General features: G+C 33.6%; 1 protein-coding gene across 11 annotated transcripts in view; it reads left to right on the forward strand.

Moving 5' to 3' along the window:
* Tanc2 (tetratricopeptide repeat, ankyrin repeat and coiled-coil containing 2) overlaps nucleotides 1-19,020 on the forward strand; it is a 387,000-nt gene that overhangs the window by 128,404 nt on the left and 239,576 nt on the right. The window contains exon 1 of one of the 11 annotated variants that reach the window (XM_074045375.1): nucleotides 1,238-7,246. The exons of the other annotated variants lie outside the window; for them this stretch is intronic. The gene's annotated coding sequence lies outside the window, so the exon portion shown is untranslated. Of the gene's footprint in view, nucleotides 1-1,237; nucleotides 7,247-19,020 lie in introns of those variants that run through there. 11 annotated transcript variants of the gene reach the window in all.

Below are 19,020 nucleotides of genomic sequence, written 5' to 3' on the forward strand. Positions count from 1 at the left end.
TCTAACCATATTACTTAGGAATTCAAATAATTGCTTTACTGAGTCATACTACAATGTGGATGAGCCTTGAAAACATTATGCTAATTGAAAGAAGCCAATTATGAAATTATTTAAAAAATAATATTACATAGTAAGACCCTATCAAATAAGTTCTAATTACATGAATTGTCCAGAATAAGCAAATCTGTAGAGACAGAATTTTAATTACTGGTTACCAAAGACAAGAGGAAGGAGGATAGGTAGTTACTGCTAAGGACATGGAATTTAATTCTGGGGTGATGAAAATGTTCTAAACTTGGATTATGATGATGGTTCCACAACTGTGAATATATGAATCTATTGAATGTATGCTTTAAATGTGGGAATTTTATGGTATATGAATTATGTAGCATAGATATACACATATATATGATCTGTGTCAAATATATATGTCAATTATATATCAAGTACATATATATTATCAAATGCATATATGCAGTGCAGGTACTTGAGCTCAGGAACCTCATACTAACTAGGCACTCTATCACTTGAGCCATGCCCCCAACCCTTCTTGCTTTAGTTATATTCCAGGTAGGGTCTTACCCTTTTTCCCAGGCAGGATCAGCCTTAGACCATGATTGTCCTAACCTCAGCTCCCTGAACAGCTGGGATTACAGTTATGAATCTCCATACTTGGCTTATTCTTTGAGATAGGGTATTAACTAACTTTTTGCACTGGTTGGCCTCGAACAGCAGTCCTCTTACCTCCACCTCCCAAGTAGCTAGGATTACAAGCCTGAGCCACTGTGCTTGGCCTTCTTAAAAGGTATTTTTGAAAAAGAAAATCTATATATGGCAAAATTTATTAAAAATGACAGAGAAAGTTGACAAATTCACAGTTAAGGGAGATTTTATATTTCAAAATCAGTAGCTCAGTGACAAAGCATATTGAGTTCTTGATTGGTGAAATCAATAAACTTATTTCGGCTAAGTGTAGAAACTTACATTGAAACAAATATTATATATTTCTTTTCTTTTTCTTTTTCTTTTTTTTTAAATTTTATTATTCATATGTGCATACAAGGCTTGGGTCATTTCTCCCCCCTGCCCCCACCCCCTCCCTTACCACCCACTCCGCCCCCTCCCTCTCCCCCCCCACCCCCTCAATACCCAGCAGAAACTATTTTGCCCTTATGTCTAATTTTGTTGTAGAGAAAGTATAAGCAATAATAGGAAGGAACAAGGGTTTTTGCTGGTTGGGATAAGGATAGCTATACAGAGCATTGACTCACATTGATTTCTTGTGCGTGTGTGTTACCTTCTAGGTTAATTCTTTTTGATCTAACCTTTTCTCTAGTTCCTGGTCCCCTTTTCCTATTGGCCTCAGTTGCTTTTAAGGTATCTGCTTTAGTTTCTCTGCGTTAAGGGAAACAAATGCTAGTTTTTTAGGTGTCTTACCTATCCTCACCCCTCCCTTGTGTGCTCTCGCTTTTATCATGTGCTCATAGTCCAATCCCATTGTTGTGTTTGCCCTTGATCTAATGTCCACATATGAGGGAGAACACATGATTTTTGGTCTTTTGGGCCAGGCTAACCTCACTCAGAATGATGTTCTCCAATTCCATCCATTTACCAGCGAATGATAACATTTCGTTCTTCTTCATGGCTACATAAAATTCCATTGAGTATAGATACCACATTTTCTTAATCCATTCGTCAGTGGTGGGGCATCTTGGCTGTTTCCATAACTTGGCTATTGTGAATAGTGCTGCAATAAACATGGATGTGCAGGTGCCTCTGGAGTAACCTGTGTCACAGTCTTTTGGGTATATCCCCAAGAGTGGTATTCCTGGATCAAATGGGAGATCAATGTTTAGCTTTTTAAGTAGCCTCCAAATTTTTTTCCAGAGTAGCTTTCTCCTTTTGTAACATAATCTGTTCCTTTTTGAATGGTTTTAACATCAGTTTTTTAATTTGCATGGATGAAATTGCCCATTAGTTGCTGCTACCCATTAATCCTAGTTTTTCCTTTTAGAATAATATAAGTTAACCTTTTCCTTCATTTGACAGTCCTTTTTATTCTGGAAAGCAGCATCACATTTGATTTTCTCTTGCTTTAAAGATTTCATTTCAGCTCTGCCTAATATTAAGGTAGTGTTGCAGCTGTGTTATTTCTTTCATCTTGTACTCTAGTACTGTATCAAAATGGACATGAAGCCAGTCATGGTAGTGCATGCCTGCAATTCCAGCACTTGTGAGGCTGAGGCAGGGGAATCACAAGTTTGAGGGCAGCCGGGGCTACATAGTAAGACCCTGCCTCTGTATGATAATTGCAATAGATGGATATCATTTTTCACCATGACAAATACCACAAAGATTCTTAAAAAAAAAAAAAATCACTCATTTGTCCATGCTTCCTCTGTGATCATTCCCAGAAAACTCACCATGATTTTATGCCACAGGTTCCTCGGAAGTCTATATTTTTATGCTTAATTGGCCCTGTTCTTTTTTACTTGCTTATCTGCCTACCTGGTATGAAATGTGAGCTGTTTAAATAGTGTCAGTTGTTAACTGTAAGAGCTAAATAATATTGACCATTAAGAATACTTTTCAGTTGCAAAGCATCACAAAGGGCAAATAAATAAATATTTATAATTCAAAAAGAAATCCTTAGTGAGTCTAAACAGTAAGTAGATAATAGTATGGTATTACATAAAGCTGAGCTAAGAATATATAGTCATATTAGAATAAAAGAATTTTATAGTGATAAACCTTATTTTTCTCATATAGAAAATTATATACCCAAATTAATGTATTCAACTCCTAACAGTAATAAACACATGGCATGAAAGAGTATTCCCTCTGTGATAAGAATTTTAAACATCAGAGAGCAGAGTACTCCAAAGGACTTTTTATTTATTTTTTCTCTTTTTTATTAGTGTATATTAATTGTATAAGGGGGCTTTATTGTGACAAAGGACATTTTCATTTCAGCTGGACTTTATTATAAATACACCATCCTTGACATGAATGTCAGTCATTCTTTTATGTCAGTTTCAAAAAAAAAAAGAAAAAAAAGTAAGAAATATGGCCATTATGTAATTGCCATTATGGTATTAATGATCTATTTGATTATTTTGTTTAGACAATAAAATAAGCAGTGTTTTGAGTTATACCAGAGTTGGTTGTGCATCCATGTTTTCCTCCTATTTCTGGTTAGTATATGTTTCTGTTTTCTGAAAGTGACTTTTAAAAAATAAGTTATATGGTCAACCCTACTACTCAATAAGGTTTTACAAATGTACATTGGTTTAATGGAATAAGTAAAGTGATAAAAAGGGGGAGATAGATAGATAGATAGGTATAGATACATAGATATATCTGTATGTCTATGTAGCCTAGTATGAACTTTTATGCTAATCGATAAAGACATTCTAAAAGAGCCACCTGCCAGCTAATAGGTTTTTTCAAGTGTCATAATTATAATTTAAAGGTAGCATAACGCATTTGAGAAAATTTTATTCCGTGTTTAGGTAGTCAAAGTACCATGTAAAGTAAAAACTGGATTTAATGAGTATTGTCTTCAGAAATCTCTTAAATATCATTCATAATGTTTATTAAGCAGAAATATTTCTTCTCAATATGGCCAATCCAAAGTTAACCATCTTACTCTTTTATTTTATTGATTACCAAATGAACTAATTGGCTAGTGTATAGTGGCCACATTATATGCCTTTAAAAGTATATTTATAATAGGTGTGTGCGTGTGAGAGAGAGAGAGAGAGATAGAGAGAGAGACAGAGAGAGATTGGGAATTTAACCCAGGGCCTTACACAATGCTGGGCAAGTGCTCTACCACTGAGCATATTTCATTCTGTTTATTAATCATTACCCTAATGCTGCAAATTGTAGTTCTGATTTGGAGCAATAGCCATTCATCAGAAAGGCACAATCCCACATAGAAATTAGTTAAAGCTTAAATTGCCACAACAAGTAGACAGATACTTTATTACTGCTATGATAATAGAGAATTTATAATCTTTAAACACTGCAGTGTTTGTCACTGATGACTACTTGTTAGAGAAAACCTACAATGGGGGAAGACTAGAAAAAGAATAAAAACAAAGAATAAAGAATGTTATACAAGCTTTAGAATTATTTACCTAAATTAGTCATTACTGGGTTAAAAATTAGTAGCCAAGGGAATTGTTTTTGTTTCTAATTCTCTTTTTGCCCTTACTTTATGTTAAGTTCAATTTTTCCAACAAAGCAAAACTGTGTACTTTGTCTTTTAATGTATTTTAATAGTGTTTTAATCCCAGTCAGATCCTGCAGAGCATAAGCAAAATTAAAGTAAGTGGAAAAGTTATTTTTCCCAAATCTACAGTTTTTTTCAGAATTACTATGAAATCTGTCTACTGCATGGGTCACCTTAACTTGATTTGGGTAGTGGAGTTTGGGAGAAACTTGCTCTTCTTCCTAAGGTACTGAATATTCTAAAAAGTCTCAACTAAAAAGGGTTTTCCTCAAAGGTAACTCTTGATACAAGACAATATTTGATTTTAAAAGCTTACTCAATAGACGAGATCAGACTAACAAGGAAACCGAAAACTGAAGTATTTGGTCCATTTGTCAAACTTATGTGCTGTTTTTTGTTTTGTTTTGTTTTGTTTTTATGTGGTGGGCCACTGCATACTAGGCTTTGCACATACTAGGCAAGTGCTTTATCACTCAACTATTCTCCTAGCCCATAACTGCTCATTTTTAAGTTTACCCTATAATTTTTAGTTTGGTGAAATGACAAGTAATTGAAGATTATTTGAAACAAGTTCATCCCTTTGAATCTTCTTTTGTATTAGCATTCTATAGAAGCTGCTCATACTTCTTTATCAACAAGTTACCATTTTCTAAAGACAAAAATCATATAACATTTATAACATTTATATGATTATCTTAAATAGTCCTTTAAGACTAATCCACAGCATCTCAGTTTACCATAATTTTAAAAAAGATATGGCTACTTGTGACAAGGGTATACAATCTGTTGAGTCTAAATATCCAATTAAACATAAAAACTAGCCCAGCAAGATAGATTCTGTGATACATGCTTGTGATCCTGGTTCCTCAGGTGGATGAGACAGGAGAATTTTGAGTTCTAGGTCCACCTGAGCAACATAGACCCTGTCTCAAATAAAACTAGCCTGTACAAATACTGAACCTTTCAGGCCATTTTCTATGTGTGTTGAGCTTTCTTCTTTTTATCTTGTCATTTTTCTTAACCAGATATTTTAAGTCTTTGCATTATATTTTTTCATTCTGTTCCCACAATAGCTTTAGAAAGGAGGTAGAAAATATGTCATTACCTATACTTTACTGATGATTAATCTGAGGGTCAGAGTAATTAAGTGACTTACCCATGGTTATGTCTGGTAAGCAGCTAAACTATTGTAACAACTATAGTCAGAAGACTAGTCAAGTTCATGTTCTTCCCACTGCATTGCAGTTCTTTTCAGTCACATTTTATTGTGACTGTCATAATTTATGGAGATTAATGCATCAAAAATCTTTGACCAACAAATACATAATTATACTATTATTATTATTATGTCAGTGTTGCCCATATAAGAGAACAATGTAATAAATAAGTTTTCCTAGTTATTTTGTTTTTATTGTTTCTGAATATTTAATTAAATAGTGATGACTGAGAAGAAAAACACATTAATATGAAATCGGACAATTTCATATGCAGTTGCCCTATCTAAATAGATGAAATAGTAGAGCACCAATGGTTCATGCTTCAGGAATCTAATGGAAGATTTATCTTCCTGCACAAGTCAGTTCAGAGCCATGTCTAGAATACTGAAGAGAGGGGTACCATTGCAACAATCCATGCATGAACACCTTTCCTATCTCCCGCTTCTCCCATAAATTTTCCAGAGAAAATTGTATAAAATGTTTTTCCAAACAATAATCTCTATAATCCATCAGGGAAACTATCCTGCTATCCACCGGAAGGGAAGGATCTCTTCTGGATTCTGGGGAGGTGAGGAGGAACTAGATAAGAGCAAGGTTCTACAGTCCTTGAGAGAGGCCTTCAAAATGTGGAATAGAACAGTAACCCTATTTCACTGAAGACTAATGCAGAAATTTCTTTGATCATGAATGAAGGCAAATAAGCATTTTCAGTGAAGCTTGTGTCTTTAAACATTTCTGCACCTGAAAAGAATACAGGAGATAGAATGCCTGTCTTTGAAATTGATCTCTTAAGTATTTAAAAATAATTTTCTGCTATCTCAAATTCTATTTTGCAACAAAATATCACTGTCTAGTTTTAACATTTAACCCAATAAATTGTGAAGATTCTACTGACTCATATTAAATTTCTGAAGTATTATTAATTTTTTTATTACTTTACCATGTAGTTTTTTGTTAGCGTTGACTCGGTCACTATTTTTGCAATATATATTCACACAGCTTAGACTCAAATTGAGAAGAGTAAAGCCTGAAGAAAAATCAGTAAGAGGAGTTTATAGCTTTAAGGCATGAGGCGCTTAACAGCATTTTAATATAAATTGTTCCCAGAATCCATGTCACAGCTCCTTATATGGTAGGGCTTTTTTTTTTTCCCTCTTGGTTGCTATGACAACAGCAGCACTGCACCATTCATCAGCTCTGGACCTAGGCTGCACTGCTAGCCTTCCCTGTTACTTCCTAATGTTAAGAAGAACATCCGTGAATCATTCACTCTGGTTAACGCTGCGCCATTAGAAACCTAAGGACAGTTTTTTCAGCAATTCGCTCCAACAGGAGAGTAAACTCAACTGCGCCACAGGGAAAAATCATATAAAAATATTTTTTCCTAATGGAATCATACAAACTATATTTGCTGCAGAATTCTGAAAAAATAACCTCATGTCAAGCAATCTAATGAAAAGAACTCATCTGTATACTCTTTTGAAATCAGTAGGTGTTCAAAACAAATGCCACAGTGCTCCTCTGGACACAGAAAGAAGCAGGTGATGTTGTTAAATGTTCTAAGCCCCTTTGGGAGCATCTCTTGTGTTTTGGGACTATAATCAACATCTGCTTTAAGAAGTGTCACTTGTAAGACACAGTAAGTTCTGGGCAGTGTGAAGAACTGGCCGGAGAAGATTAAAGTGTGGATCATTACTGATGTGTCAGGACTGATAACAACATGACTAGTGAATAAGCCTGAAAAGGGGGAAAAGCTACATAATATTGATATGTGGAAGAAAAATTAAAGCTTGTGAGTATATGAGTAGAGCATTTATATGTTACATGGATTTCTGAGCTATAAGGCCTACTTTGAGCATTATAGGAAAAGAAAAGCAACCTAAAGGAATTTGACAGTTTTCAGGGAAGCCATTAAGAAATTGCTATTAGGCACATTTATTTAATTTTTAATTAAAGGTTCTTTTACTGTATGTTTTTATATGTATTATGAGCATTTAAAATTATATTTTAAAAAAGAGAATGTTCATTGCAAAGAAAGCAGTTAAAATCTCAGTTCTTTTATGCAAATGTAAAGGTCAGAGTATTTTTCTTCTAAGATTATGATTCTACCTCTGCTTCCTATTGCAGTATCCTTATATAAGTCAGATACTCTTTTAAAAAATTACAGTGTGTAAACTTAGAATTTTATAAGAATGCTTCCTTAATACATCAAAGCTTTCGTATTTCGTTAACTGAAATGTTTAGAAATAAATGGATGGTCTTGTGTATATGAAGAATGCAAGAATTTTTTTTTCTACAACTTGACATTGTTTTTGTCTGTTTTCCAACCTGAATACAGGCTAATTAGAAATTGTCCTTTTTTGCTTGTTTTTTTCTGACCATTTGGTAGTTACAACCTAAGATAAATTGAAGTTACTCAAATAGTGTTCTCTGGCTTTTAATTATTTTCTCTTTCAGTTATTCAGCTAACCATGGTAACTTAGAAATGTCCTAAAAATGGAAAATTGAGTTTTCAAAATTAGACTACTTAGAATGATCTTCAACTACCTCCAAAAAGGAAAAAGGGCATTTTCATCTAGGCTTATTCTTTAAGTTACTTATCTTCCCGAGTTGCTTTTCTTAAATGCGTGCTAGTCAGAGAATATGTACCTTAATTTACATAATTAGAGGAAGGAAAAGGTTTTGTTACTTTGTCATCATACCTCTTGATTTCTAATCCTTTCACTTTTCAGACTTTTACCTATAGATCTATACATACGATTTTGTTCAATGTTCAGGAAATCTTTAAATAGGGAGAATTAATATATTAATGGATAATGAAAAGTATTGATCACTCACACTCATAATCACATATGTCATTAACAAAAAGATTTTGCTTCTCTCATCAGTAATTAAAGATTAAGTAAATTGAGTATTTACATTTTAACTATTGCCATGCAAGTTAAAAGTATGAATTTTAAATTTACAAATATAACTATATTATAACTTAATGCTTCTTTGTGGTTAGTCCGTTCTTGTAAATACATATACATATTGCAAAACAAAGGATTTTATATTTTGTTTTTTCTGAAAACATGATTCTTATTAATAGCAGCAAAGACTGATTTAGGGACTTATAAATAAGGTTAGTATTTTTTAAATAACAGATTTATTCATCTTCAAGTAATATTCCTTGGCATGTCCTTTGATATATTTTCACATTTGGGGCTTTCCCCAGTGATATTGTTCTGAAAGACTGCATATAAACCTATCTGTTTGTTTATAAATTGACTAATTTAAAATTAACCTGCAATACTCCCTATTTTAAGAGTTGGTACAATAAGTCCTTTTATACTAATTCCTGTTATGTTGATTTGGTAAATCTGTATATCATGTATTAAAGTAAGAAATATCTAGTTTATTTCAGTTATGCAAAGATTCATATTGGAGATTTAAGTGTCAGAGTTCAATGAAAAAAAAGTAAGCCTCACTATTCACAATAGCCAAGTTATGGAAACAGCCAAGATGCCCCACCACTGACGAATGGATTAAGAAAATGTGGTATCTATACTCAATGGAATTTTATGCAGCCATGAAGAAGAACGAAATGTTATCATTCGCTGGTAAATGGATGGAATTGGAGAACATCATTCTGAGTGAGGTTAGCCTGGCCCAAAAGACCAAAAATCATATGTTCTCCCTCATATGTGGACATTAGATCAAGGGCAAACACAACAATGGGATTGGACTATGAGCACATGATAAAAGCGAGAGCACACAAGGGAGGGGTGAGGATAGGTAAGACACCTAAAAAACTAGCATTTGTTTCCTTTAACGCAGAGAAACTAAAGCAGATACCTTAAAAGCAACTGAGGCCAATAGGAAAAGGGGACCAGGACCTAGAGAAAAGGTTAGATCAAAAAGAATTAACCTAGAAGGTAACACACATGCACAGGAAATTAATGTGAGTCAACTCCCTGTATAGCTATCCTTACCTCAACCAGCAAAAACCCTTGTTCCTTCCTATTATTGCTTATACTTTCTCTTCAACAAAATTAGAAATAAGGGCAAAATAGTTTCTGCTGGGTATTGAGGGGGTTGGGGGGGAGAGGGAGGGGGCGGAGTGGGTGGTAAGGGAGGGGGTGGGGGCAGGGGGGAGAAATGACCCAAGCCTTGTATGCACATATGAATAATAAAAGAAAAAAAAAGTAAGCCTCCGTTTCAAAATAGTTTGACATCTTTTGGGTTGTTTTCTGAAATCTTTAAGAAGGGGCTTTGTGGTATTATTCATGTAACATAAATAGCTGGGTAGAACCTTAGTTGATAGCAGTCATTACTTTTATTTGGGAGAAAATATAATAAATATTTGTAGTGGGCAGGTAATATGTAAAATTTGTAAATATAAGAGGGTTAAGTTTTCCCCTACTAAAACTTTAACATGTCATCCCAATAAAACTTCTCTATACCTGGGGATTTGTTAATGCCAGCAGTAAACTTTTGGAAATAATAAAATGAAAATTAAATTGATGATAAATTATTTTAAAAGGGTGGGTCCTAGTTGTCCTCATTTTTTCTCATAGGAATCAACTATAATAGTTCAGTGATAAATGTTTATTCTTTATCCCTCCAACATTATATAATGCAATATTTTCACCACTGTAAACTTTACAGGTTAGGACAGTTTAATTTTTTTGAAGTTTCTTTTCTATAAAGTTAATGAAATAATATCTTTTGTAGTATCATGTAGGCATTAAGAAAGATAATATTATAAAGCATTCAGTATAGTATTTGGCAAAGTAACTCTTCTCTTAGCGATACTTCCCCTTTTCTATTCTTTTTCTCTCTTGGCCGACGTCTGTGTTCCTTGGACTTTTCCATGGAAATGCCTTTAAGCTAGAGAAATTACCAAAGGGTTTGGGATATTTAATCGAAAAAGCAAACCTGGAAAGTCTCATATTTTTCCCTTTTAAAATAGTCTACATATATTCTTATCATAAAAATATTTCCCTAAAAATATTTCAATAAAACTTACTGTGCAGTAAAGTGTCCTCCTTTTTCTTCTATAAAATTATATATCACAACACAGTACTACCTACTAATATGAATTTCCCAGTTTAAGACATGCCATTTAGACCTGGTCTGGGTATCATTTTAAAAAGAGATCCTGAGATAAAAGAAGCATGTGTATATTTCTAGAGAAAAAGATCAAGAATCAAGAGGCAAAGATAAAAAAAAGAATCTAGTTCAAACTGGAAGGCTCACAGATTTCAAAAGAATAAGTAGTGATTTTGATTTGAGTCAAGCTGTAGTGGAATGAGGACGAAATCCTTCATGTCAGAAACAGGAATGATGATAAAGAAACTAAGTTCAGCATTTTTAAAGCACTATGCACCAGTTTAACTCTTTAACCTAGCATTTCTAAAATGTATTTGACAACTGACCTTTTATTTTTTTTCCTTATAATAACTCCTACAAAATTGTGTGGCGCATGTAAGTGTTTCAATGAACACAATTTATTGACTAAAGAAAGTTATGACAGTTAAAAGAAGAGTGAGTAATCATTAAGAACACCAACAACAGAAATACTGGTACCAGATTGAGGAAGCCTTTGGGACAATGATAAACTAAGATGGGAGCAATGAAAAAAACACAAAGAAAAAAGATCTTGAAGAAACAAGAAATTTGTTTGCCAACTAGTTATAGAATGCAGAAAGATCCATCCAAGATGATTATAAAATTTTAAGAATAGGAATTGATGACCTTATTAGTAATAATAGAAATTAGAAGGACAGCTGATTTTGAGAGGAGAATACTAAGTTCAAGGTAATAGATGGATATCAGAGTAGTAATGTGGTTTTAGCATTTTTTAAAACATAAGGTTTTAAGCTATAAACTTAGAAGTTATACACGTTCAGAGTAGATTTTTTAAAAAAAATCTCTTAAGGAAGCATGGCTCAAGTGGTAAGAGTACCAGCCTAAGCAATCACAAAGCCGAGTTAAAACCCCAGTACCACCCAAAAAAAAAAAAAAATGTTTCCTGAGCATTTTACCAGGCATTTTCACATTAACTCATTTTGTTTTTTCATTACCATTTTGAATTATTATTATGGTTTTATTCTTAGTGACAGAAACAAGAGTTAATCAAGTTAACCATTAAGCAGGTTAGGAGATCGGGATCTCACCTTAGGACTTTCTCTGCCTTCAGTCCATACTCTCAAGGGGTTAAGAAGTAAACCTTAAGATCCACTTAAAGAACTGAAGAAAACAATGTGTGTTACATGACAGGTGAGATGAATAAGGAAAGTACAAAAGATACTGGGTTGCTAAGATGGTATAACTTAACAAAGCTGAGGTTTGGAAGACATCTATAGACTATTTCAGCACTGTTTTCAAATTTGCACTAGGGATCAAGAATGCAAATTCATAAAGGACAAGAATCTGTTGTAATGTAATTGTGCTTTTTGCTTTCCTATACGATAGTCCAAACCCTTAGCTGTAGTGGGCTGCATTTGTCATTTTTTATGTAGAAAGAGGCTACATAAAACTGGTGGAAGTGGATATGGGAGAAGGAAGCATCTCATGAAAAATTAGCAACCAAATATGCTTTAAGAATTCTAGTTGTCTTTTTGGTGTCTGATGTATCATAGATACATCATAGGATTCTTTAAGACTTTTGAAGATCAGTTCATCTTTCTCCACTTAACATCCTGACCTAATAAATTTCCCATTTCCAAATAAGATAGCTGAAGCTATCCCTAAAGCAGATTGCTGTTTCACATTAACTCCTGCAGTATAATGTAGTGTTAAGATTCTGCCTCTTGATAGCTGTATAACATCGGTCATGTTATATATAATCTTTCTGAGCTTCACTTTCCTCATCTGTGAAATGCGTGTAATAATACCCAAATAATTTGTAATGATTAAATTAATTTTTACAGGTAAAATCCTTGCAGTTGTCTCAAGGACATAATTATAGTTATGACGGTATCACACAATGGCAATTGGAAGGTCTTATTTATCTTTCTGTAGCTTTCTCTATTCTTCTGTCATCTATACTTTCTACTTTTTGCTTTGGTAGAAGGAAAGCCACTTTTACTTTTACTTACTGGCTTAAGTTTGTAAAGTGAGCAGAGTTAAATCTTCCTTATTTAATTTGAAGGACGCCTATACTAAAAAAGCATAGATAAATATTTTGTCACATTACTATGACATAATGAGTAGCGTAGAATTACAGTTACAAATTCAGTACAGCACGGGCTTTTCTAGTCTTAGCATTTATTAGAAATGTAAGTTTTAAATTATTTAGAATTATAGTATAGCATAAGGCTTTATAATATACTCTGAGCACTCTGAATCTAGACTGCCTGTATTTCAATCATGACTGACACATACTAGTTCTGTGTTTTGAGGCCAGTAACTTAACCTCTCTGTGCCCTAGTTTCTTCATCTGTATAAAAGCCCAGTAGTACCTACTTCATAGGGCCATTATGAGGATTAAGTGATTAAATTGTTTTTTAAACAGTTTTGGATCAAAATAAGTGCTCGGTCATTATTAAGTTATTATTTAGTATGTGTGTAATTTATGTTTTATCTTTCTATAAAGCAGAAAGAATATTTATCTTCTTTATTATATATTCAGTCTGTAGCTCAAGGCCTGGCATATAGTAAATGTACATAGTAGATTTTCCATGAAGAATTATTGAATAAATATAAAGCATACTGAGATTACCTAGGGCTTCAATAATATTCTTAGTTTTAATTCCTTCAGCTAAGCAGGCCAAAAGCAGATAACCCTCTTATGATGTTAATATAGCCTTTCAGTACTAAGGTTCTACTAAAGTGAGAAATTAAAAATACATGAATCACCATTTTGTTTTTTGATCAGATTTGTCATGGTAAATACTTTTAAGCTGAGGCTGGAAGTAGATTCAAGAAATGAGTCATGCTTCTCTTCCCTCCCCAATTCTTAGGATTCACTAACAATACTGTAGTGCCTAGAAAATGGAGAAGTAGCTTTCTTTATGTCAATTTTGACCTGTTCTTAAAGCTTATTACTGAAAAGTTGCTCTGATACATGAGATACAGCCTACCTAAGCCTGAGGCTGGAGATGCACTGCAGTCACAACTAAGTTTCTTGTTTTTCTTTTGTGTTTTGTTTTTTGTTTTCATTTTTCTTTTATTATTCATATGTGCATACAAGGCTTGGTTCATTTCTCCCCCCTGCCCCCACCCCCTCCCTTACCACCCACTCTACCCCCTCCCTACCCCCCCAATACCCAGCAGAAACTATTTTGCCCTTATTTCTGATTTTGTTGTAGAGAGAGTATAGCCATAATAGGAAGGAACAAGGGTTTTTGCTTTTGCTGGTTGAGATAAGGATAGCTATACAGGGCATTGACTCACATTGCTTTCCTGTGCGTGTGTGTTACCTTCTAGGTTAATTCTTTTTGATCTAACCTTTTCTCTAGTACCTGTTACCCTTTTCCTATTGGCCTCAGTTGCTTTAAGGTACCTGCTTTAGTTTCTCTGCGTTAAGGGCAACAAATGCTAGCTAGTTTTTTAGGTGTCTTACCTATCCTCACCCCTTCCTTGTGTGCTCTCACTTTTATCATGTGCTCATAGTCCAATCCCATTGTTGTGTTTGCCCTTGATCTAATGTCCACATATGAGGGAGAACATATGATTTTTGGTCTTTTTGGCCAGGCTAACCTCACTCAGATTGATGTTCTCCAATTCCATCCATTTACCAGTGAATGATAACATTTCGTTCTTCTTCATGGCTGCATAAAATTCCATTGTGTATAGATACCACATTTTCTTAATCCATTCGTCAGTGCTGAGGCATCTTGGCTGTTTCCATAACTTGGCTATTGTGAATGGTGCCGCAATAAACATGGATGTGCAGGTGCCTCTGGAGTAACAGTCTTTTGGGTATATCCCCAAGAGTGGTATTGCTGGATCAAATGGTAGATCGATGTCCAGCTTTTTAAGTAGCCTCCAAATTTTTTTCCAGAGTGGTTGTACTAGTCTACATTCCCACCAGCAGTGTAAGAGGGTTCTTTTTTCCCCTGCATCCTCGCCAACACCTGTTGTTGGTGGTGTTGCTGATGATGGCTATTCTAACAGGGGTGAGGTGGAATCTTAGTGTGGTTTTAATTTGCATTTCCTTTATTGCTAGAGATGGTGAGCATTTTTTCATGTGTTTTCTGGCCATTTGAATTTCTTCTTTTGAGAAAGTTCTGTTTAGTTCACTTGCCCATTTCTCTATTGGTTCATTAGTTTTGGGAGAATTTAGTTTTTTAAGTTCCCTGCATATTCTGGTTATGAGTCCTTTGTCTGATGTATAGTTGACATATTTTCTCCCACTCTGTGGGTGTTCTCTTCAGTTTAGAGACCATTTCTTTTGATGAACAGAAGCTTTTTAGTTTTATGAGGTCCCATTTATCTATGCTATCTCTTAGTTGCTGTGCTACTGGGGTTTCGTTGAGAAAGTTCTTACCTACACCTACTAACTCCAGAGTATTTCCTACTCTTTCTTGTATCAACTTAAGAGTTTGGGGTCTGATATTAAGATCCTTGATCCATTTTGAGTTAATCTTGGTATTGGGTGATATACATGGATCTAGTTTCAGTTTTTTGCAGACTGTTAACCAGTTTTCCCAGCAGTTTTTGTTGAAGAGGCTGCTATTTCTCCATCGTATATTTTTAGCTCCTTTGTCAAAGATAAGTTGGTTATAGTTGTGTGGCTTCATATCTGGGTCCTCTATTCTGTTCCACTGGTCTTCATGTCTGTTTTTGTGCCAGTACCATGCTGTTTTTATTGTTATTGCTTTGTAATATAGTTTGAAGTCAGGTATTGTGATACCTCCTGCATTGTTCTTTTGACTGAGTATTGCCTTGGCTATTCGTGGCCTCTTGTGTTTCCATATAAATTTAACAGTAGATTTTTCAATCTCTTTAATGAATGTCATTGGAATTTTGATGGGAATTGCATTAAACATGTAGATTACTTTTGGGAGTATCGACATTTTTACTATGTTGATTCTACCAATCCATGAGCATGGGAGATCTCTCCACTTTCTATATTCTTCCTCAATCTCTTTCTTCAGAAGTGTATAGTTTTCCTTGTAGAGGTCTTTCACAACTTTTGTTAGGTTTACACCTAGGTATTTGATTTTGTTTGAGGCTATTGTAAATGGAATTGTTTTCATACATTCTTTTTCCGTTTGCTCATTGTTAGTGTATAGAAATGCTAATGATTTTTCTATGTTGATTTTATATCCTGCTACCTTGCTATAGCTAGTGATGATGTCTAGAAGCTTCTGAGTAGAGTTTTTTGGGTCTTTAAGGTATAGGATCATAGTTTCTTGTTTTTAAGTTCCAAAAAATGGAACAGATTTAATTTTCCAACAATTAAAATACAGTGTACTGTTATTTTCTTTTTCTCACCATTAAGTAGGTATTATTGGTTGTCATTGTACCAAATATCTAGTATTTTCTACTCTTTCCCCATTGTAAGAATCAATCATTGCTTAATGAATTTTTTGTAGACATTTAATGTCTAATCTATTTAATTTAGATTTATTTTGAACAGTATTTCATCTGTTTATAGAGTTGATATTGTTATATAATTTATATTTAAAATATGACAAAACATAAATTACTCCCTCTTTTGGAAATCTTTTTGTATTTTAATTTCTTATTCCATCAGTTTTCCTTTCAATTACTGACACTGGCTTTTTTTTTTTTTCTTGGTTTATTTGTTTGTTTTGTTTTTATCTCTTTGTAAGGATTGAGCTCAGAGCCTCATAAGCATGTTATACACATGCTGTCCACTGAGTTACACTTTCAGCCCCAGCAGGATTTTATACTGTGTGCTTTATTTCTAAATCTAAATTTTGACAATTGTTGACTTTCAACATGGTAATATCTGAAGATGTTCAGTTATGCTTTTGAGTCCTATTTTATGTTCTGCATATAATTCTGCCCTATACTCTGTAGTTCAGGTATACCAGTTAGAGAAGTTTTCTTAACTGGCTTTCAACTCACCATTTCCAAGACTAATTAATGTTTTCTATTCCCTTTGTGATATCTCATGACTGTTACCAGGAGAAGGTGCTTCTCTTATCCCTGTAGTGGCTTATGCTAAGAGGCAGTTAAATTAATGTCCATTATACCTTTTATTATAACATAATTAAATTACATATACACTTACTAATAAAATATGAATGAAAACAGAAAGCATTTATAAAAATTTATTGTTTCTAGGAAAATTGCACTAAAACCTTTGGGGTAACTAAAGATGGTCAGTAAAGGTAAATTGGTAAAAAATGCTATAACAAGAGTGAAAGAAATTCATAAATCCACTTATCCTTAGGTTGTCTAAGTTTTGTTTTATTTTAAAGAAAGTAACTAGACTATGAATTTTAGTGCAGTTTAGGTAAGAAAGAAAAAATTGGAGCTCAAAGTCAAACAAAAATACCTAGGGCTTTATATCAAAAGTTTAATTAATAAATCTTAAGTGTTTAATGCATGTATAATTTTTCAAGAATGTTGGAGGTAGTCTTTTCTTGCTGCACATTTTTAAGTGATATAATTTACGGTGTGTTTGCATTTCAAAGGACATGACCCAATCTAATCTACATTATAATTGAATTATATTATTATTATTATTATTATTATTTACAAATAGCTACATATTGCTTACTAAGTGCAAAATAGTTTTTCTGTCTGGTGGCTCCCCTAAGAATTTAAACCTTTGATTTAGTATAGTTGGAATTTATATATAAGATGCTAAATTCAGAACTACTTGTGATACATGTTACCTTGGTATACAAAAACACCACTAAAATCACTGAATAATTACTAAGCATTTTGTTTTTCTCAGAATCTAAAAATAAAACATGCTAACTTTTTATTCCTTAGACTTGAGGGAAAATGATTTGCAGAATTTGTAAGAGCCAGGCAGCAACATACCAAAGAGTAAAAATTCAGGGAGTTGAAACTGAGAAACATGAAGCAAATCAGAAGACCCCAAGAACCGTGTAAAATTTTAAAACTCAGGAAAGGTCTTTCAGGAACTGTGTTTAAAAAGAGTTTACCTAAAAGAAAGTAGCTCTAAGCAAATTGCTGTAGTATAGCAAATAGGAATATAAGACTGATTCTCCCATGTTTTTTAAGTTCACAGTATAGTTTGATAAAATATTTAACATAAGAATGCAATTACTGTTACGTCAATGAACAAATTAAAATAAACCTAATCATAATAGAAATCTAGACTTAAAAAATTGCCATGTACAAAATTGATGGCTCTAATGCTGTGGTCAAAAAATAAGAGCTGCTCTGGGAAAAAGAAGAAGTCAAGATTATTTGTTGACATGTTATGTGTTTGGTTTTTCTTTCTGAGCAATTCCTTTCCTGTTCCATAAAAATGGGGAAGAAGAGGATTAAATGTGTATCTCTCACCAAATATCACAATTAGTATTTCAAACAATTCAAAATGTCCAGTATTAACAGATGTTCAAGTCAAATGTAAGCAACATTACTTTCAAGACATTTAAAAAATAATATTAATTCATAGCTTTCAAATTCTGAAGAATCTTTGGAGATCATCTAGATTAGTGAATCTTAAAGTTTGGTCTATGGACAACATCAGCTAGAGACTAGTTGAAAGTGCAGATTCTCTGGCTGTATAACACCACAACTGCATCATACACTCAGAGAGTGGGGCATAGCAACCTTGTTTTAACAGTCCCTCTGGATAAGTCTGATACATGCTGAAGTTTGAAACTCACTATACAGCACAGTCTCTTAGAAAGGTACTTCTTTTCCTTTTTTTTTTTTTTGAGACAAGACTCCTATGTAGTACAGCCTGATACAGAACTCAGTATGTATCCCACGCTAGGATTACAGGCATGCACCACCAACCCTGTCTTAGGAAGGTATTTTTCATCATAGTGCTTCAAGTAGAATTGCATATTACTTGCATTTTGAAGTACTGTGTTAGGCTGCCTGGCTATTCTCTCTATAGTTGAACAGATTAGATATAAAGTTTTAGGACAGCAAAGAAATAAGCCTTTGCCCAAATTTACACACTAAATTGGCTGTGCAACAGATTTGCCCTGGAGGCAAAAACTACAAAGCTAATTACTTAAGAATTACTTTAGAATTGGTGAGGAATAGCTGGATTGCCCAGACTTCCCATAGAGTGGAAACAAAGAAACATACCAACATTCCCATAAGAATAGTGGTGAATTTGATGGCATTACCACCACGATTTATTATACTCTAATAAGCTTTCTAAATCTGGCAGTTTGGCAATTTTTGGTGAATGCCTCAGGTTTGCTAGTTCTAAGTAAAACTGACTTTATGGTGTGAAAGAAAGAGGATTAAATACTAAAATGCAAAATTTTTTAAAAAATTAAGAAAAATTGAGATGTGTGTTTTTCTTTTTTCATTCTCTCTGTAATTTCTATATTTTCCTTGGAGTTGTACGAGATAAATGTAACTTTTAAATGAGTATTCATAAATTTATTCCATTTTATTATACTTAGTGACACAGATTGTTCTGTGAAAATGTTACTTTTG

Source organism: Castor canadensis, chromosome 11, assembly GCF_047511655.1.
Source record: "Castor canadensis chromosome 11, mCasCan1.hap1v2, whole genome shotgun sequence".
Classification (NCBI taxonomy): Eukaryota; Metazoa; Chordata; class Mammalia; order Rodentia; family Castoridae; genus Castor; species Castor canadensis.